Source organism: Macaca nemestrina, chromosome 9 (genome assembly GCF_043159975.1).
Source record: "Macaca nemestrina isolate mMacNem1 chromosome 9, mMacNem.hap1, whole genome shotgun sequence".
Lineage (NCBI taxonomy): Eukaryota > Metazoa > Chordata > Mammalia > Primates > Cercopithecidae > Macaca > Macaca nemestrina.
In genome coordinates, this window is record NC_092133.1 from 24917746 (window position 1) to 24941042 (window position 23297).

The window sequence follows — 23297 nt, forward strand, 5'->3', positions numbered from 1 at the left end:
TGGCATCCAATGTCCTTAGTCAGCCATTTTGAAAAAATACTGCAATTTTTAGTTCTAAATTATCGATTTGGTTCTTTTTCATAACTTTTATTTCTTAGTTGAAATGTTCTACTTATTCATTTGTTTCAAGAGAATTGGTAAATGTATGTTGAAACATTTTTATAATAGCTGCTTTTCTTTATCAGACAATTTCAGCATCTGATTTATTTTAACGTTGGCATAGCTATATATGATCTTTTCTTATTCAAGTTGCGATTTTCCTGGTCCGTAGTATGATAAGTCCTCTTTAAAATTGAATCCTATACATTTTGAATATTATAATATTCTGAATCTTGTATTCCCCCTGTTGATGTGTAGCATGAGGGCAGGGGGCACGTATGTTTGGCTTTCTGTTGGATCCCCTCCTCAACCTGTTCCAACTGGAAAAAGTGGAGTGTTGCCTCTTCGCAAATAGGTCAGCTAGAAATTCAGCTTCCACCTTCCTGGTAAAAGTGGTGTACCAATATCGGTTCTCTACTGTGCCCTTCTGACACCATGAAGAGGGAAAACAAATATCTGAATCACATCACTTTATTGCTGCTGTAAGTTGAGGCCTGCCGCTCAGCTCCACACTGGGCCTCACTGACATTCGGGGAAGAATGGGAATAAACGAAGTGCTAACCAACTTCATTTCCGAGTCCCTTGTTAAATGGGGGTGGGAGTGGAGACTCAGCTTGCCGCTGGAATCTACTGATTCTACCCTGGCAGGAGAATTAGAGTATGTTCTGCTGCCACCAGATGAAGGATGAGGATCCACTCCCTACTCTGCCCCACTGACACTACTTGAGCATGAGATTTGGAGCATTCCTTCCCTAGATAAATAAAGAATTGATGGTCAGCTCTCTATTCAGTCCTGCAGACATCACTAGGCAGAGGATTTGGAGCATCAGTACCTGCTTCTACAGGATGCTTCTCTAAGTGGTAGGGTAGAAGGTCAACTCCCACTTGGCCCGAGTGAAACTGTGCAAGTGGTATGCGAGTGGGATTTCTGTGGTGTTTGCCTGGAGTAGGTTGTGTATTGGAATTTTTTTCCTCCTTAGGTCACCCATTTTCTGTTCCTTTGGCTAAAGGAGACAGGCCTCTCTTGGATATTTTTTTTTCCATGCCTGTTGGCCATTACAAATTAAAGGCTTATGAAGTGTCCTGCCCAAGATCTATGGGAGGAAATAAGAAAACCAAGGACATGCATTACCATGTTGTTGAAGTCCTGAGTACTTGAGGCAGTCCACCTTTAATACTCTTCCTCAGCTTGTTTATTGAGTTATGTCCAGAGTTTTTAGTTGGGCTAAATAAAAATCACCACTCCATCTTGGCCAGAATCAGAAATCCTCTGATAATCTGCTTTTAAAAGTCCAACCCAAATGTAAAAACACATTGCCAAGAACAAATTCTAGAAGCAATAATTTAGGCAAATATATAAAGAAAAATTTACATTACTTAAAAAGATAGGCTTTCTTTCATCTCTCTGGGAACATTATTTTCAATCTAACAATAAATATGATAATGACACATTTTCAGAATTAGTTCACTAAAACATTCTCATTATGGAATTATTTTTGGTAGCATTTCATTACACAGATTGTGGTTATTGTGCCTTTTAAATGTATTTCATAATTCTTATTTTTCAGAAATTTAAATGTTTATTACTTTATTTAATAAACAAATATGTCATTCATTTTCAAAACCTGAGATAATGAAGATTAAAATTCATATTGAAGACTACTATTCTTTTATTTAAATATATATTGAAAGCTAATTATATATTTAAATATATATTTAAACCTTATATGTAAACATCAGACACACATGCGTATGTATATGTGTGTGTGTGGTATATCATTTAGTGCCTAGAAGATCATTTACATCGCATAAAAGTCAGCAATGTCATTTATCTGTTATTCTTTCTATATGGGTACACAATGTGTTTTGTATAAGTGATGCTAAGCCCCAGCTTAGCAAGATCTTTTTCCAATTATGTATTTATCAAGGATGCACTTGTGCTGTGTTACAAGCTCTAATTATGGACAAAGCTAATCATTAATTACAAATGCTACTAATAATTATTATAAAAGTGTATATACAAGATCGAAGGAGCTTGCAATCTGGTATGATGAACTAAATTTACAAAATCCTTAATGATTACACAAAATCACAGCCAGAATCCATGAGACACTCTGGAGCCTTAATTATGCAACACTATTGGTCCAATCTGGAGGAAGCAGGCAGGACTTTTATACCCGCAAGTCAGCCAATATTTATCTGTGGCTTACTGAATTCTCAGTGATAGAGGAGAAACATGCAGGCAAAACAGCTTCTGTTTGAAAGCAGTTCTCAGTGGTAGGAGGCTCCTGTGGAGTATTAACTGACAACACTCACAAGAGTTATGGGATGAATGCTCCTGTACATGTTTTATGGTTTGAATTGTGTCCCCTCTCAAATTCATATGCTGATGTGCTAACTTTAAGTACCTAAGAATGTGACCTTCTTTGGAGACAGTATCTTTACAGAGCAAGTCAAGGTGAAGTAATTAAAATGAACCACAATCCAATATGACTGGTATAATTAAAAAAAGGAGAATTCAGACACTCAGAGAGACACACACAGAAAAAGACAAAGTGAAGGGACCTGGTAAGAAGACAGCCCTCTACAATCCAAGGAAGAGGCCTGAAACAGATCCTTTACTCACGGTCTTCAGAAGGAACCAGCACTGCTTCACCTTGATCTCTGACTTGTAGGCACTGGTCTACTGTAGTATTATCATTACAGAGAACCTGCGTGAGTCTCAAGCCTTGGTGCTAAATACCACTTTTGTTTAATGCTTCCCTTTTGTTTCTCAAACATCAAATCCTTATTTTTATCCACAGAAAACATCTTGTGATTCTAACCAAGACAATAGATCACTATTGTTAAGTTTGTCAGTTCTCAGTTCATGGATGTGGTGTTGCCTCCTTTCCCTATTACCCCCTCTAGTAACCTGCAAATGCAGATGGAGTGTGTATGGTTTGGATTTTTGTCCTGACCCAAATCTCCTGTCAAATTGTAATCCCCAATGTTGGAGGAAGGGTCCGGTGGAAGGTGATTAGATTATGGGGTTGAATTCCTCCCTTGATGTTCTCATGAGAGTGAGTGAGTTCTCATGAGATCTGGTGGTTTAAAAGTATGTGCCACGTCCCCCCCCTCCCCGTTCTCTATTCCTCCTGCTCTTCTGTGTAAGCCCTTTGCTTTCCACCATGATTGTAAGTTTCCTGAGGCTACCCTAACCATGCTTCCTGTACACTCTGCAGAACTAGGAGTCAATGAAGCATCTTTTCCTTTTGAATGACCCAATGTCAGATGTCTTTATAACAATGTGAGAATAAACTAAATTGGTACAGATAGTGGAACATTGCTATAAATATACTTGAAAATGTAGAAGCAGATTTGGAACTGATTAATAGGCAGAGGCTGGAAGAGTTTGGAGAGCTTAGAAGAAGAAAGGAAGAAGAGGGAAAGTCTGGAACTTCTTAGAGACTTGTTAATTTGTTGTAATTAAAGTGCTGATAGTGATATGCACAATGAAGTGCAGGCTGAGGTGGTCACAGATGAAGATGAGGAACTTACTGGGAAATGGAGCAAAGGCCACTTATGCATTAGCAAAGAGGTTGGAGGCATTCTGCTCCTGTGCTAAAGATCTGTGGAACTTTGACCTTGCGAGTGATGATTTAGAGTAACTGAAGGAAGAAATTTCTAAGTAGCAATACAATGAAGTTGTGTCCTGGCTGCTTATAGTATGCCATCCTCATATTTGTGAGCAAAAAATTATATAAAACTGGAACTTATTTTTAAAAGGGAAGCAGAGCATACAAGTTTGAAAAATATGAAGCCTGGCCTTATGAGAGAAAAGAAACCCCATTTTGTGGGGAGGAATTCAAGACAGCTGCAGAAATTAGCATAAATAAAGAGGAGTTAAATGTTGATAGCCAAGATAATGGGAAAAATGCCTTGAAGGCATTTCAGAGACCTTTGTGGCAGCCCCTCCCATCACAGGCCCAGAGCCCTAGGAGGGAAGAACAGTTTCATGAGCTAGGCCCAGGGCCCACTGCTCTGTGCAACATCAGGACATGGGACCCTGGATCACGGGTGATCCAGCTCCAGCAGCGGCTAAAAGGGACCAAGGTAAAGCTTTGACCATTGCTTCAGAGAGTGCAAGCCAAAAGCTTTGGTGGCTTCCACATGGTATTAAGTCTGTGGGTAGAGAGACTGCAAGAGTTGCACCTTGGGATCTGTATTAATTTGTTTTCACACTGCTGATAAATACATACCTGAGACTGGGTAATTTATAAAGAAAAAGATGTTGGGCCGAGCACAGTGGCTCACGCCTGTAGTCCCAACACTTTGGGAGGCCGAGGAGGGCGGATCATGAGGTCAGGAGATCGAGACCATCCTTTTTAACATGGTGAAACCCCCTCTCTACTGAAAATACAAAAATAAAATTAGCCAGGCGCGGTGGTAGGCGCCTGTAGTCCCAGCTACTCGGGAGGCGGAGGCAGGAGAATGTCATGCAGTGAGCGGAGCTTGCAGTGAACACAGATCGCGCCACTGTACTCAAGCCTGGGTGACAGAGCGAGACTCTGTCTCAAAAAAAAAAAAAAAAAAAAGATGTTTAATGGACTCACAGTTCTATGTGCCTGGGGAGGCCTCACAGTCATGGCAGAAGGTAAAAGCATGTCTTACATGACAGCAAACAAGAAAGAATGTGAGCCAAGTGAAAGAGTTTCCCCTGTATAAAACCATCAGATCTCATGAGATTTATTCACTACCATGAGAACAGTATGAAGGAGATTGCCCCAAGATTCAAATATCTTCCACCAGTCCCTCCCACAGCACATGGGAGTTGAGAGCTGCAATTCAAGATGAGATTTGGGTGGGGACACAGCCAAACCATATAATTTTGCCTTTGGCTCCTCCCAAATCTCATGTCCTCATATTTCAAAACCAATCATGCCTTCATCATTAACTCAAAAGTTCACATTCCAAAGTCTCACCTGAGACAAGGCAAATCCCTTCTGCCTATGAGCCTGCAAAATCAAAAGCAAGTTAGTTACTTCCTGGATACAATGGTGGTAGAGGCATTGGATAAATACACCCATTCCAAATGGGAGAAACTGGCTAAAATGAAGGGGCTAAAGGTCCCATGCAACTATAAATCTGGCAGGGGAGTCAAATCTTAAATCTCCAAAATGATCTCCTTTGACTCCATGTCTCACATCCAGGTCACACTGATGCAAGAAGTGGATTCCCATAGACTTGGACAGCTCTGCCCCTGTGGCTTTGCAGGGTACAGCCTCCCTCCCAGCTTCTTTCATAGGCTGGCATTAAGTGTCTGTGGCTTTTCCAGGCACAGAGTGCAATCTGTCAGGGGATTTATGATTCTGGGGCCTGGAGGATGGTGGCCTTCTTCCCACAGATCCACTAGGCAGTGTCTCAGTGGAGACTCTGTGTCGAGGCTCTGGTCCCATATTTTCCCTCCACACTGTCTAGCAGAGGTCCTTCTCCATGAGGGCCCTGCTCCTGCAGCAAACTTCTGCCTGGACATCCAGGCATTTCCATACAAACTCTGAAGTCTAGGATGGATTCTCAACCCTCAATTCTTGACTTCTGTGTACCTGCAGGCTCAACACCACATGGAAGCTTCCAAGGCTTGAGGCTAGCATTCTCTGAATCCATGGCCTGAGCTGTACCCTAGCCTCTTTTAGCTGTGGCTAGAGTGGCTGGAACTGAGGTAAACAAGTTCCTAGGCTGCATACAGCAGGGGGGCCCTGGGCCTGACCTATGAAATGATTTTTCCTCCTAGGCCTCCAGGCCTGTTATGGAAGGGACTGCAACAAAGTTCGCTGACATGAACTGGAGACATTTTCCCCATTTTCTTGGTGATCAACATTTGGCTCCTCGTTCATTATGCAAATTTCTGCAGCTGGCTTGAATTTCTCCTCAGAAAATGCTTTTTTCTTTTTTATCTCATTGTCAGGCTACAAACTTTTTGACCTTTTATGCTGTTTCCCTTTTAAAATTGAATGGTTTTAACAGTACCCAAGTTACCTCTTGAATGTTTTGCTGCTTAGAATTTTCTTCTGCAAGATACACTAAATCAACCCCCCCTAGTTCAAAGTTCCACAGATCTCTAGGGCAGGGGCAAAATGCTGCCAATCTCTTTCATAGCAAGAGTCACCTTTACTTCAGTTCCCAAAAAATTCCTCATCACCATCTGAAACCACCTCAACCTGGATTTCATTGCCCATGTCATTATCAGCATTTCAGTCAAAGCCATTCAACAAGTCTTTATGAAGTTCCAAACTTTCCCACACTTTCCTGTCTTCTGAGCCCTCCAAACTATTCCAACCTCTGCGTGTTACACAGATCCAAAGTCACTTCCACATTTTTGGGAATCTTTACAGCAGTGCCCCACTCTACTAGTACCAGTTTACTATATTAGTCTGTTTTCATGCTGCTGGTAAAGACATACCTGAGACTGAATAACTTATTAAAAAAAGAGGTGTAATGGACTCACAGTTCCATGTGGCTGGGGAGGCCTCATAATCATGGTGGACGGTGAAAGGCATGTCTTACATGGCAGCAAACGAGAGAATGAGAGTCAAGCAAAAGGGGTTTCCCTTTATAAAACCACCAGATCTCATGAGACTTATTCACTACCATGAGAACAATATAGGGGAAACCACCGCATGATTCAATTATCTCCCACCAGGTTCCTCCCTTAACACATGGGAATTATGGGAGCTATGATCCAAGATGAGACTTGGGTGGAGACACAGCCAAGCCTAGGAGCCATTGCCTAGATTTCAGTGGATGTATGGAAACACCTGTATGTCCAGGCGGAAGCCTACTGCAGGGGTGGAGCTCTCATGGAGAGCCTCTACTAGGGCAGTACATTGGGGAAATGTGGGTTGGAGCCCCCACATAGGGCTCCCACTATGAGACTGCCTAGTGCAGCTGTGAGAAGTGGGCCACTATTCTCCAGACCCCAGAATGTTAGATACACTGACAACTTGCACCATGTGCCTAGAAAAGCCACCGACACTCAATGCCAGCCTGTGAAAGCAACCTCAGGGACTGTACCCTGAGGAGCCACAGTCGCAGAACTGTTCAGGGCCTTGGCAGCCCACCCTTGTGTCAGTGTGACCTGTATGACACATGGACTTAAAGGAGATTATTTTGGAGTTTTATTTAATGACTGCCCTGCTGGGTTTTGGACTTGCATGGGCTCTGTAGCCCCTTTGTTTTGGCCAATTCCTCCCTTTTAGAAAGGGAGTATTTAGTATATGTGCTGCTGAAGCGAGCACAGAAAGGGAGTATTTACCCAATGCCTCTACCCACATTGTGTCTTGGAAGTAACGTCCTTTTTTTTTTTTTTTTTTTTTTTTTTTTTTTTACAGGATCATAGGTGAAAAGGACTAGCTTTATCTCAGATGACACTCTGGACTTTTGGGTTAATGCCAGAATGAGTTAAAAACTTGGGGAACCTTTGGAAGGCATAATTGTATTTTGAAATGTGAAAAGTGTATGAGATTTGGAAGGGGACAGGGACAGAAAGACATGGTTTGGAGTTGTGTCACCACCCAAATATCATGTAGAATTGTAGTCCCCAATGTTGGAGCAGTGGCTTGGTGGCAGGTGATTAAATCGTGGGGACAGATATCCCCCCTTGCTGTTTTCATGATAGTGGGTGAGTTCTCACAAGATCTGTTTCTTTAAAGTGTGTAGCACTTCCCCCTGCTCTCTCTTCCTCCTGCTCTGGCCATGTAAGACATGCCCTTTGCATTCCACCATGATTGTAAATTTCCTGAGGCCTCCTCACCCCTGCTTCATGTACATCCTGCAGAACTGTGAGTCAATTAAACCTCTTCTTTATAAAATACCCAGTCTCAGGTAGTTCTTCATAGCAATGTGAGAACAAACTAATATAGGGTGGAAGGTGGTTAAAATTTGCACTGGGAGGAGCAAGTGGCTTGTTGGCATTGGACTAATATTACTTACCTGCTGAGAAGAAGCAGATAAGTTCCCAAGTTATATGTATTATTGTATGTATTGTATGTATATTGTAGTACAATATTAAGTTTAGACATCACATAATGGTATTTGGTATGTCTGCTTTTATTTTCTAGAAGTAAATAAAGTCATAATTAAAATGTAATGTTATCAGTGGGAAATATTATGTGTGAACAGGGCTAGTATAGCTCTAAGACCTACGTGTAGATTGTTCTACAAGAGACGATGCCCGCCTCTATGCAAGGCAGAGAATTAGGTGGCAACAGATAAGGGAATTGTATCTCTAGCCAGAGAGGCGAGAACATTACTTCAAATAGAAGATTTTCTCTGAGGTTTGAGAATATGCCAGGTATGTGAAAAGAATACTCAAATAATTGCCCAAATTGTATATATTTTCATGAGGAGAAAAATATAATTTAGAAAGTCAACTTAGGAAAGAAATAAAGCAATCTATTTAACACATATATTTAGTAGGCAAAACACTTATTTAGTTAAGGTGGAGAGAATGATTTAAATGTAATGTGGTTATCCTATTGACATATTTTTTCCAGTTCTACTCTCAAATAATCCATAAGACAGGGAGGTTGGGCTTGATTTATCTGTTAGGGGTTTTGTGCAGACCTGTCATGGACTCTGAGAGCAGGTGACTCGACATCCTGCTTTGTGGACTGCGCAAGAAAACACAGGATCCTGAAGGTGGACAGAAAAAAATCTCTAGTGTGTATTTGCAGTCAGTATTTATCTACTCTAATAATCAGTCTGCTTTGGAAATATTCCCTGTGCTTTCCTTAAAGATTAACTGCTTTTTAAAAAGCTATTGTAAACAGTTAACATTTTTGTCCTCTATAATGTCATTTACCTGAGACTTCATTTCAGATAGTCTCAGGGGACCATTGTAAATATTTGAAGTTACCCATTACTAAATTTATGCTGGTGCCATTTCTACCTGAAGCACTGAAATGAAAGAAAGTAGTTCAGTAAGCATTTTACTCAGTGAATTATTCTGACAACCTTTCAAAATATTTAACCAATGTTGTGTTAACAGATGATGGATCTGGTTATCCTTGGATAGAGAAATAAATTCACACAGCATGTTATACATCAATATTAATGGTTTGGTTAAATGTCTATAGCAGTTGCAGAAATCGGCTTTCATGATGTTTTCAAGACATCTTAAGCCTTCTTGAAGTCTTGGTAATATTTTACACTTCATGACATCATTATCTTCATCATCATCATCAAAATAATAAATATGAAAATATGTATTGATACATACCAGACTCTGTGCTAAGGACTTTAAATGCACTAATTATCTCTAACATGCATGCAGGCATGTACACACGCACCCACACACACAATGAAACAGGTATTTTTATCATCACTATTTTACAGGCAAAACATAGAAAGACTAAATAACTTTTCCCAGGCAACTACTAATAGCAGAGACAGGATTTCATGCCTTTTTGAATCAGTCTCAGGCTTTATCTATGGGCCACACCACATCTCATCTAGAAGACTATCTGAAATCTTTAAAGCACAGGTCTTGGAACCTGTCCCAACCATCAATTAGCTTTTTCCTTTGTCCTTGAAACATACTTGTATTACAGAGGGTCGGACTAACCTTTTTTTATTTTTTAATTTTTTGAGACAGAGTCTTGCTCTGTCGCCCAGGCTGGAGTGCAATGGTGCATTCTCGGCTCACTGCAACCACTGCCTCCTGGGTTCAAGCAATTCTCCCTGCCTTAGCCTCCCAAGAAACTGAGATTATAGTTGCCCACCACCACACCCAGCTAATTTTTGTATTTTTAGTAGAGATGGGGTTTTGCCGTGTTGGCCAGGCTGCTCTCAAACTCTTGACCTTAGGTGATCTGCCAGCCTCGGCCTCCCAAAGTGCAATTACAGGCGTGAGCCACTGTGCCTGGCCAGGACTAACTTTTTAATACCGAAATTCTTTGTGTTTCTTCTTTGCAAAAGAATGTAATTGCAAGGGATGTGAACGTATTTGTTCTATTCTTATTATATGCCAGGTTTTGACATAGCTCATTTTATTCTCAATCATGAAATGTTATTTTATTAATTTTGGATATAGTGTAACAGAAGCTTAGAAAAGTGAAGCAACTTCCCCAAGACTATAGCAAAATTGCAAAGATTGGACAGAAATCCAAGTGTACTGGGCTAACCACTAAGCAATCCTATCTCTAACACAGTTTTTACCAGTCATTCACTTCTTGGTGTCAAGACTTGAGACAAGGCTGAGATACAGAAAAATGAGGGGAAACGGAGAGTATTAAAAGCTTAGCGGTGCAGAAGTGGGGCTAAGGCAAAAGGGATTTGTGAGGTATATGAAGAAAGGTAGCAGGCACATGGAGTGTTGGGCAGGGAGGTGAAACCAAGGGTTGGAGGTAGAGATTGTGCAGGCTCTGCTGTGTTATTTGTCTCAGGTTGGCTTCAGGAATGAAACTATGAGGGAAAAAATAACCTGTGCAGTGCTGCTTATTCCAGATAAAGAATATTGCTCCTGTTCTTCCCTCTCTGTTTAATGGCTTAAGTAAGACCCACCCTTATATGGAAATCTCCCAGCATACCTCTGCTCTTGCTTAGGCGATTGGCGAGAATGATGATAGGAAGATTCTGTTCTGGTGGGAGAGGGTGAAGACACATTGCAGTTTTTTTTTTTTTCCCTCATGTTTCTGTTGTTATTGTCACTGCTGATAAACCCATAAATACAATTTGCTATTTCAACTATGTATATATGTATTACATACTTTAACGAAAAAATAATAAAACTCTGGATAAATAAAATCATAGACAAATAATGTAGTCAGAAAAAAAAAAAAGGTAGCTGTTGAATGAGAAGTCCCATTTCTAAAATGAGCATGGGAGAGGGACCTTCAGATGAGAAGACTTGGATCAGGACTGGGGTTTCAGAGAGCACTGGCCGCTCTGAGGTTTGGCTGCTGACACTTAATTGGTTCTAAACACATGGCTGTCAAGCTGAAATTGAAGCCTTGAAGAAAAATATGCTCAGGATGGTTCCCACCCAATGTATTTCTTTTCAAACTTTGACCCACTTCAGTGACATAAGTACTATCTTGGAATAGGATTCAATTTTACATAATGTGGAATAAAATCTAATTTCCAAAATAAATTTGCCTTAATCAAAGAGATTCACAATTAAAAATAGATAGCATTATGATTTGTCTGTTCTGTAACCAATTCCAACCAAGTCAACTTAATGAAATCTGAAATTAGTGATTCATTAATCCCATCTACTTCTTGAAAAGTAAATAATGCTGGCTTTCTTAAAATGGATATTGGTTAATTGCATAAGAAAAGCAGGCTCACTTGAGAATGTTTTGTCAGGCCCATGCTCCATCCAAAGCAGTGTGTGTATATGTATATTCTGAGGATGAAGTATATGCAGTCATTTCTATGATAATATATTTTAAAAACATGAATTTCTTCTAACAACTGATATGCTAGGGATTGATTTGAGCATAACACAAATTTTGTGTTTGCCTATGCATATTTTTGTTCATGTGAAATACTGTGTGAACTTAGAAAGCTTCACCAAGCTGAACAGAGCTCTGTAGAAATATATAAAACAAGTACACATGCATACACCTCAAACACCTATAAGCTACCTCAGTTCACTGCAGGTGTGTTGTGAGCCACATTCATGCACATCTGGTGTTATAACTTTCTGTCTGATTTCAGACAACACTCCTTCTACCACTTTACAATTACTCACAAGCTACACCCTTCAAATGCCTGTTTCCACAAGCAAACTTCAGCTCTCTTAAAGGTAAAGTGTCACATTTATTAAAGTATTATGTATTACTTAACTATTTTATATATGCAAAACTGTACTACTGTTCTTTTTGAATGCTCCTATCTTTCTCACCCCCACCCCCGAACCACTAATGAAGTTTTTGAGTGTCAAGCCACTAATCCCATTTTCCCCCATAATTCTTGTTGCTTTTATGAACTTTTTTTTTTTTTTTTTGAGATGAAGTCTCACTCTGTCACTCAGGCTGGAGTGCGGTGGTGACTAAGGATATTCAGTCCCACATTATTTAATTTCTGAAACCATTAGAATAGCTTCAGAAGTTCAACAACAGGAAAACGATGAAGTAAGCCACAGTTTATTCATTAGAAGAAATAACATGCAGCCATTTAATGACTAGAGAGACTATATAGCAGAGTGTAACATGGTTATACTGGACCAAGTGAAAAAAGGTAAAAAATTAAATGAACACTGAGAAGAAAAATTAAACGAACACTGATAGTGACTTTTAAGAACACTTACAGGGACAAGGTAATATTTGAAAATAAATGCCATGAAAAAAACTACTTTAAGGCCAGTGAATGCTATTATGAACATGTGTAATACACATTAGAGAGGTGGGGAGCATGAGTGGTTTAGCCAACTGTAGAAAACTGCTGTGTGATGTTCAGATAATGAACATAATAAACCACTCCAGGAAGACCATCTGTATGTTGTTCATTATTCTGATTCAAGCCAGACAGATGCTCATATAGAAGGTTCATACCCCCACCACAAATCCTGTCTGACAAATCATAATCATGTTACATAAACAACAAACCCAGAATCATTGGGAAGCAGGCAGAAGATGGAGCAAGCATAGCATAGTATTAAAAGTGGACATGATCTGGAAATAGAGATAAATTGTTTTGAACGTAATCTTGTACCCATGCTTGAGAAATAAACTCAGTACCTTCACTACCAGTATCACCAAAGGCATTTTGAAAGAGCTATGTTTAAAAATATGCTAAAACATGTTTCTTGAGAGAAAGTGGGGCCAGGACCTATATTGCATGTAAGCGAGGCTACATTTTCTGCATTTTATACTTATTTTCATAATTACCCTGTGAACTAGCTGTATGTCTTTTTGTATAAATGGGAAACATGAGTCTCAGAGAAGTAAGTGACTTGCCTAAAGACATAGTTAATATGTGATGGGCCAAGATTCAAACTCCATTCTTTCTCCATAATTCTTGTCCTGTCCGTGGAACTAAGCTAAAAATGGAAGAGTGGAACTAAGGGGACAAGTGATTCACTTATATACATACATGTCCATGTCCTTGTCAAGGTTCTAGCTTCTTGTCTGTCACTCTGTCTTGGTCTCTTGTCCTTGTTTTATTTGTATTTCTGTCATCTTGCCATATATAAATATCTTGCCATTTACTTAGCTTTCTGTAAATAGGCAGATTGAAGTGGACCAATTTGAGAAAACTATGCTAGACCATTCACAATCATTTGTACCCTTGAAAAAATCTTGAAAAAAGTTATTGGGAAAATAAGTTGATTTACCCTCCAAAGGATTTGAAAGATAGTTCTTAAGATTGGCTTTTTTTAAATCTATTAACATGGAACACAATCATATATATGATTAGGAGTAAGAAAGATTAGTTTCCCAGCACTTTGGGAGCCGGAGGCAGGTGAATCACAAGCTCACGAGATCGAGACTATCCTGGCCAACATGGTGAAACCCCTTCTCTACTAAACATACAAAAATTAATTGGGGAAGGTGGTGGGCACCTGTAGTCCCAGCTATTGGAGAGGTTGAGGCAGGAGAATTGCTTGAACCCAGGAGGCGGAAGTTGCAGTGAGCCAGATTGTGCCACTGCACTCCAGCCTGGGCAACACAGTGAGATTCCATCTCAAAAAAAAAAAAAAAAAAAAAAAGAAGGAAAAAGAAAAGATTAGCTCGGCAGAAGGAAAGCTACTGATTCATGACAGTATATCAGATTTGTATCATGAGGGTATGATACATGTATTAGCCCTGTGAAACAATCTCTTCTCTTGCACTTATTTGGTGCAAGTCAAAACAGTATTGGAAATTGAGCCTCTTTACTCACCAAGGTTGCAGTGAATCTCTGCCTTCTACCTTATACTAACATTAAGCTGAAGCAATTTAGTTTTCTCTTTATCCTTAAAAGAAATGCAATTTAGAAAGACAACTGAGATAACAATGATATTATGGGAGATAATGAATTCACTTATAAAGTTTCAAAGGAGAACCAGTTAACTATAGTCTTGAATGTTTTGTTTATAACTTTATATGATGCTAAAATGTAACAAATTATGCTTTGGTATATACGTTGTTAGGAAAGTTAAAAATGCTACCTGGACATTATTTTAGTAAAGATATGAAAGCGGATCAAGCTGATATCCACAGATATAATTTCATTTTCATTTTATGGTTGGATGATTTGAGTAACATTCAACATATTTCAATTTAAGGAAAAATACCCAGCTTATCATTAAGCAGGGCTTTCAAAATGTTGCAAATAAATATGAAACCCAATTTTGTCTACAGAAGAAAAAACATACAGTAAAGTAATACATTGAGTGAGAGGAGAACATTCAGTATATTATTGTATTAGGAATCTGGTTAGACTGCATTGTGAAAGTTAATTTAATTACCTAATATTTTTGATTAACTATAGAAGTAGAAACTAATTGAGTTCCTTCTGTGAAATGTATGAAATTAATATCCAAGTGAGGACACACAAAACCCCTTTTAATTTAATAATGACCATTTATGACTTTAATTAAGCAGGCTATCTCCCTGATAATAAATGATTTATTCTTGTATTTGCTCATTCTTTTATTCTGTTGCAGACTTTAGTCATTGGCACCTGGCTGTGACAAACATTCTTGATTCATGTGTCATGAGCCTTTTGCTTTAGGATGCTGATGCTGACTTTTCTCCGTGGTGCAAATGTTGCTACGAAGTCTAGTAAATGTTCAATTGCACTTTTAGTGCTATTCTAATTTGACTGTCCTTCCATCTATGGTCAGAGTTGCTATTCTAGAGCCTGCCATTATAGCTTCCTTGACATTTGAATTTCTAATTGGCCCAAAACACTTGTTCAATCTCAGCAGCTCCACCTCTTTTCAAATCCTGCAGAATAGATGGGCCTATTTCTCTTGCCCTCCCATCATGTCCAACTAGGCACGCTACTAAGTTCATATGTAAACATCAGAGTAATCTTTAAGGTATTGGTCTGCATTTACACAACTCCCTCTGGATGTGATTTAAAAGCTGGGCTCTGCCATGAGACAGGGTGGTTTATGACAGCTTGTAGATGGGAGGTGGTCTGAGATGATGCCTCAAATCATTGAATAGTGATTCACGTGGCATTTAAAAAAATCATCTCCAACTCATTATATTCTACCATAAAATCGCTCATCTGAAATTCATTGATTCGGAGAAAACCAGCTTCTGTTAGGTTGGTGCAAAAGTAATTGCGGTTTTTGCCAGGTAAAATAATGACAAAAACTGCAATTACTTTTGCACCAACCTAATAGTAGGGGTCAGTGACTTATTTTGCTTCAGGAGATTACTGCACTTAATCAAAATTTGTTTCCATGGGTCTTCCTGACTAGAGTGACAGTTGTGGAAAATTGTATTTCTTTATTGATTTTTTTTTCTCTTCCCTTCACCTCAGTCTCTTCCTCTCCTAATCGGCTGTGCTTATGAAAGGTCTTCATTTCGTATATCATGTCATGTATTCCTTCCACATTCCTGCTTTGAATCCTATGTTTTTGCTATTTTAAATTAAAATGGCTGGTTTTAAAAGGCTATCTCCACTTGGAATTTTTACTGCTCCAGCTCACTCTCAGCCCAAAATCCTACTGCCTCCTCTAATTCGTGGAGCTTTCCATGGAGCTCCTCAAAACACCTACTCCTTAGGATTCATCATCTCATTAGTGACATCACCATCTCCTTAGCTACTGAAGTCAGAGATCTTCTGCTATGGCTTACATGTTTTTGTCACCTCCAAAATTCATGCTCAAACCTAATTCCAAGTTCAATAGCACTGTGAGGCATGGCCTTTGAATGGTGTGGTTGTGCCTTCATGAATGAGATTAGGCAACTTTATAAAAGGGCTAGATGGAGGAAGTTCAACCCTTTTGCCCTTCTGCTTTCTGCCATGTGAGGACACAGAATGGGTCCCCTTTTCCCTTTTTGCCTTCTACTGTGTAAAGACATGTCATTCCTTTTGTCTGGATGACTCAGCTTTCAAGGTGTCATCTTTGGAAGCAGAGTATTCCTCACCAGACAACACAATCAGATGGTTCCTTGATTTGGACTTCCCAGCCTCCAGAATTATGAGAAAATAAATTTGTGGTTTTAAAAAAATAAATTTTGGTTCTTTATAAGTGTGTCTTAGACATTTTGTTATAATAGTATAAAATCAACAAGACACCCTCTTTTCTCTTCTTTCTAAATTAATCACTGACTCCTGTTGATTATACATTTATTTATTTTCACAATATGTCACTCTGCCTACACCTCCACCTCCCACGTACATCAGCACACACATATGCATACTCACACATTAAGAGATTTCTCACCTGCTATATTTCTTGCCTGGATACTACAACAGCTTTCAACCTTCTTTCTCTGCCTTCAGCCTTACTAGAGCCAGTGTTACCAGCTGAAAACACAACAGACCAGTCCTGATGTAATGTCTGCCGAGGACTGGGAAGAAAACACCATAGGCCTCTATCCATGCTCTGTGATCCAAGGGCTTTGGCTGGAGAAGGGGTGAGTTGAAGGGGAGGGTTGGATCTAAGCTGGGAGTTTGCTAAGACCTCCAGACATATTTTCTGGCTTCAGAAATCAAGACTGTGGCTAAACCAGAGCATTAACTTCTATAAAGCAGAGACAAATCCAGGGTTGTCAGAATGCTACCTGCTAGTGTCACATTAATGCTGGGTAGGAATGAAAGCAGAAATAGTATATTTGTTTAGATAGAGAAGAGGAAGAGGCAGAAAAAAAGAAATGCCTGAAAAAGGCAAGTCATTCAATCTGGGGCCATCCGAGTGCTATTAAGAAACTATTTTAAAATTATTTTCATCACCTACTTATCCTTAGTGACTGAAATTCCACATAAAGATTTATTCTTCTGGCCTAATGTACTGATCTCTCTCTCTCTCTCTGTCTCTCTCTCTCTCTCTTCCTCTCCCTCTCTCCCTCTCTCCATATATATACATATATATGCCTTTCTCATATACACACACACATACACATAAATATGCCTGTCTCTCTTTCTCTCTCTCTCTATATATACATGTATATATACACACACAAACATATATATATATACGTACATATATGTATCTATATTCCCCGAGAAAGGTGATATATTTTGTGAAATTATTCCTTAACGTTTTCTCTTTCCTTCCCATCTTCCCACTGGCCTTTTTTTTCTCTCTTTCTCTTGCTCTTTTTTTTTTTTTTTTTTGCTTAAATTCACTAACAATTGAGCACCTACTCTGTGTTACATAGCAGTGAAGAAGTTAAATAGCAGACCATTCAAGTGGAAACTCGAAGTGGATCAGTTTGGGAGTTCGCTTGGCATTAAAGACTGATGCCCAGAGTTGCAAAGGGGCTGATTGAGAATTAGAAGCACATTAGTGTCTGATTTCAGGGTTTCTACACCCATTTCTGCATTTGATGTTATTGCTCTTAATTCTCCCACTATAAACCACCTTAGTTTAGCTCACTAAACTAGGTATATTAGTTTAGCTCACTAAACTAGGTATATTTTCAATATTTGCCCATCTTTGTTTCATATATCCGTATTTGACAATATCTGTATACATCTATGTATTTCTTATTTGCTGTTTATAGATAATAACTGTAAAAATAAATACAATAAATACAATGAAAATAAAATAATGTTATTAAACCTAACTTGACATAATAGCTCCAAACTGAGGCTTTGCCTTTATTGAAACAAAATAATTAAAGTAATTGTAAGGGATAAAGTTTCTTCCTTTAGGTGATTCAGTTCACAGCAATGGCTCTTAACCTTTATTACCCATTATCATCACCTAAGGAAGCTTTTAAAAATTAACTGATATGTAGAGGTCCAGAAAGTCTTATTAAATTGGGAGAATAATCCTGGCGTTAATCATCTAAAAAATTTCTCAATTAATGATCAGTTTCTCGGTCAGGCTGGGGCACTGCTAGCTCAGGAGCACAGGCCCCATTCTAGGATCAGACTGCCTGGGTTCAAATCCTGATTTATCACTGTGTGATCTGGGTCTTTTACTTTGCTAAGTTTCAACTTTCTTATCTGTAAAATAGAAAAGGATATGTATCCATGTCATAAGGCTGTATGAGAATGAATTGAGTTAATAGAAAACACAGAACAAAGTCTTGTATATGATAAATGATAAATGGGTGTTTAGTTTCATTCTTGTTTTTATCAATGTTTGGGTTCTTGCAGCATTTGAGATGATCTTGAATGCACAGAAATGAAGGGAGGGAGGAAGAAAAGGAGCCGTTGCATTCACACAGTGGTAGTAGCCACCTTCTACATGTTTTATTTTGTTTTATATTGTTTTAGTTTCTTTAGCTTTAGCTTTTAGTAGAAGAAAACTGAAGGCGTGTTTTTCTTTTACTCTCACCTTTTACTCTTTCTATTCCCATCTCCCATCCACTTGGTACCACTTATCTCTTTCTTGTAGTTCCAGTCACCTTTATGCTGACTGGACTCTAACATGATAGCTGGTTGTGGAGAACATACAGGCATGGTTCCTGCGAGCCTCCCATCACCCTGTCACAAAGTACTTACTGTGTATTTTTACTACTTTGGGGAAAATTCATTAGCAAAGGATTGTTGCTGTGGTGGACAGGAACATATGACCAGGGTAGTCTATTATTCTAAAAACTTATTGAACAAAACATAGCTATTTAAAACCCCAGTTGTAAAACCTCAGTGTCCCCAGCTCTCTTGATTTCCCCAAATATGTTATTCCATTTCTCCCATGAGTGCCCTTTAAGTATTTCGTATTACAAAGGGAATTATTTTTCCAGTGACCTTGGCGCACTGAAAACACACCTCGTAAACTCGTTTAAGCTCACAGAACACCAGAGGAAGCGGTTAGAGAGAAAGCAGGTGGCTTTAATATACTGCTTTGGTTTTCAGCTAGTAAGTGCTCTCCACATAACACCTAATCAATGAGTTTCTCAGCAAAAGGTAGGATGAGGGGAGGAGTGTTGGTGAGGAATGAGAGAGACTGATAAGTAGTTTGAGGATTACATCACCCAAAATGAAAGACAAGCTCATGAATTGAATAGACAGATGATTTGACTCACTCAATTGCTCTATTGATGAAGCCAGATTATTTTCTCTCCTGAAAGTTGCACATAAGAGAATAATCATCTAAAGAAAATTCTTATTGTGTACTTTTAGTCTATAAATGTTCAAAAGCCAGTATGTGCAAAATAATTTAGCAAAATGCCACCGTAGGATTCATAGTTTGTAATTTTAAAAAAGCAACCAAAGGCTGCTGTACCTCATAAATTATGCAATAAGGACGTTTGAGTAAGATTGAAAAGTAGGAGTAACACCTATACTCCCAGCAGGCGAAATATTGTTTGACATTTTTAATCATAATGAAACATACGACCTAGTGGGGCAAAACTAAAACACATTTGCATGTCAAAGCATAGGTTCCATTTAATTTAAGTTTCTTTGTTAGCATTTCTGTTTCTTATGAAATATCTTCAAGGTTATGAAGAATATAATAAGTATCTAAATGGTTGAGAGATATGAACACAGATAAAAACAGCTGATTTTCTGACCAGGCTTTGGAAAGTGAGAAATTTGTATGCAAGAAGCCACTTCTCCCCTTTGCTTCTTTAATGCAGTTTTATTGCATTTTCAGAAGGCAAGAAAAGTAACCAAAGTATCAGCCAACTTACATTTATACAATGTGTTGTCTCCTGACCGTGCATAAAATTAAGGACGTATACTGTTTTTCACATTTTTGGCCCTTACCTCAGGAAAAATGTCATGACAAACCCCTAAGTCTAGGGGTTTACTTAATCATTTTATTCCTGTCTTAAATGGAGTGGAAGGGAGTTGGGCCTGTGATTTAGAGGAAAATTGGGTTTCACAAGTTCAAGTTTAGAGTTGAGGCAACTCGAAACTTAAACTTTTCTTATCCCGAAAAGCTTTAAGAGTATTGAAGAAAACAAAATGAACAAACAAAAAAACTCTTTCCACCTATATTTTAATCAATTTTTTAAATTTTATGATAGGTTTTTATTTCAAATTGAATAAGGTGAAAAGTAACTTTAATGGCTAGTGAATTGCTATTAAGGAACATACATGTTTTCCATAGATTTTCCTCTTTTTAATTAACACCATCATTTCTAGTTGAGAGAAGACTAAGAGAAACTGATCGAGGCTTAAGAAAATATTCTAACTTACTAGGAAATCATCCTGAGGACCTGTGGTTAAATGATTCAGTTGGTTTAACAATGTGTAGAAGAGAGTTTTGCAAGAGTTTACACTTCACAAAGATTTTCCAAGAATTGGATTTTGTTGAGCTAACCTTTAATGCACGGAAGAGATGTTAGGATTGGAGACACATGGGTATGACTCTGCATTGTCTGGGTCTGTTCTCTTGACTGTTCCTAGTAAGATGGGACATTCCTCCAGGTCTGGGACAGAGCATGACACCTTTGGTTCTATATCCCCAGTGTCTGACATTTACTGGAAAATCAAATATTTGAAAGAGCAAATGTGTAAGTGCACAAATGAATGAATGAAATGAAATTATGGCTAAATCTGGTTTCCTGGAAGGAACAGTGTTTCTTTGCATGTGATGGCATTTAAAGAGATTTATGCAGTTGGACACTCACAGATAGCCAACTCCAGGGTATGAACCACAGGCCGTTTACATAATTTGAATGAACTCATAAGTGAGTTTATTTTAAAGGGGACCCAAATATTATTTGTTTTGCTGCAAAATTCGGTGCAATCATTCTTAATTTCCCAAATCTGTAATTTCTCCTACTAACCTCCTTCTCTCACGAGCCTCTCTTACAGCATTTTTCCAATTCTAGTGTCCTCAGTTTAGCTGGATTTCCAAACCCAATCCTGTCTCTGTCTTCCTCTTGCTATTTTGTTTTGGGTGAATTACCTAATCTCTCCTACCATAAATTGTTCATGTGTCAGAGGAGGTGCAAACACACTTCTCAGTGTTATGAGGTTTTAGTGCAATAATGGATGTCTTTTACTGAGTACATAGAATCTTGTAGCAAAAACAAGCTACCAACAGCAGTAGAATTAGCAGAAACACTACCACCAAGAACAGCAATATGTTCAAGGGGGAGTTATAAGTTAATATGCTAATCTCATCTAATCCAGGGGCTTCTCTGACCACTGGGTGGTGCCCCTCAGATCATAAAATACCTGTACTGAGATATCTATATGTATATATATCTATACATTAAAAATATTTTGATGAACGGGGCAGTAGTCTTCAGGAAAATCTCAAGTTGTTGACAGTTTCCCAGGTCTTAAGATGGGAGTAGAACGTTATGCTGGGTCAAGCAATCTATTTTGAAATGATCACATCAAACATGTCTTGACAATGTGAAATCTCTTTTTATGTTTGTAAATCATCACTAGATAACATACAAAACAGTTATCTATTACCTGTGCTCCATTTTGAAGGGCTCCTTGATAGTAGAATACAGTTGATTTCCTTGTGAGTTTTTTTTTTCAGTTTTGACAAGATTATTTTATAATTGGGGAAAAATAAGAATTTTTCAAGGTTATTAGGATAAAATTAGTATCTGTATCATACCTGATCACCAAAACCACCTTTTTTTTTTTTTTTTTTTTTTCCCCTGAGGTGGTATCTTGCTCTATCGCCCAGACTGGAGTACAGTGGCACAATCTCTGCTCACTGCAAGCTCTGCCTCCTGGGTTCGTGCCTTTCTCCTGCCTCAGCCTCCCGAGTAGCTGGGACTACAGGCACCCGCCACCATGCCTGGCTAATTTTTTGTATTTTTAGTAGAGACTTGGTTTCACTGTGTTAGCCAGGATGGTCTCGATCTCCTGACCTCATGATCCGCCCTCCTTGGCCTCCCAACACCAAAACCATCTTTATAAAATGTTTTGTTAAACTAAATGACTACTGAGTTTTTAATGTTAATAGAGCTGTAAGAAATATAATTTGAAATTTCCTATACAGTCTAGAATGCTAAAACAAAGATCACACGTGGCTCAAATATCCTTGGCCTATGCTTATCCTAGTCCCGTGTACATCATATATAATCAACCGAAATAAAATCATATATAGAAATACAACTATAAATTTTAAAATAGAAATAGCTTACATTTGTGATTTTCCAGACAAATTTCTTTATTAGTTGAAAACAAAGGCAGAGTTATTTTTTTTCATTGCTGAGAAATTACCAGAAAACATTAGATACACCTAGTTAAGGTAAAGTTCCAAGAATGAGCACTTTGCTTAGAAGGATTGACAGCTATTTATGGAATAAGCCAATGTGAAAAATATATTTCTTCTGGTTTAATCATTCATTAAAAGGTGCATGCATGTATGTGTATGTGTAGTGTTTTTCCTGTTGATTTTATGCCAGCTGGAGATATAATGACAAATAATACCAGTACGTGACCTGTCTTTATACGCTGATGTTCTAGTTAGGAGCATGGGTGGGTCTACAGTAGAGGCAATAAAGACATAAACAAGTAAATAAATAGATTATTAAAAACAATTTAAGATAGTGGAAAATGCTCTGTAGAAAACAAAACCGTGACAGTGTAAGAGAGGCTCACTGTGTATGCAATTTCATATTGGATGGTCAGGGAAATTATTTCTAGGACAGTGACAAACACATATAGATATGTTATTACCATTGTAGCATGCGTAATTTGTAAGTCTCAAGTTCTCAAAAATCATTACAAGACAGGAATAAAGCATCAGTTTTTGTGGGTTTGGTCTGGTAAATGGGCTTTGCTGACTTACAAATTATAGGAGTTCTTAGAATGTACACAGCCTCTGAATTAATAAATCTGATATGTCTTCAATGTACATTTTCTGTTAATTATACATGCTGCAATAGTAATCACATATCTTAGATATCTATATCTTCATAAGATATGGTATATGGAAATATACCAATAAAAATATTGCCACATAACTAATTATCTTGGCAATTCATGATAAAAACAAAGATATGGGAAGTATATTATACTATACTATATTATACTATACTGTACTATACTATACTGTACTATACTATACTATACTATGTATATTGGCTCTACAAGACTTTAACTTCTGTAAAGGCAGCGCCTATGTCACATACTTCTTCATACACTAGATGTTATTTCAAGTAGTAAGTGGA

General features: G+C 38.3%; 1 long non-coding RNA gene across 1 annotated transcript in view; it reads right to left on the reverse strand.

Moving 5' to 3' along the window:
- Window positions 1-10679, reverse strand: part of LOC139356051 (uncharacterized) — a 134253-nt gene extending 123574 nt beyond the window's left edge. The window contains exons 1-2 of the long non-coding RNA XR_011607425.1: window positions 10642-10679; window positions 8704-8772 (exon numbers count right to left, since the gene is read on the reverse strand). This is a non-coding gene — a long non-coding RNA (uncharacterized lncRNA). The remainder of the gene's footprint in view (window positions 1-8703; window positions 8773-10641) is intronic.
- Between the last annotated feature and the right edge of the window lie 12618 nt (window positions 10680-23297).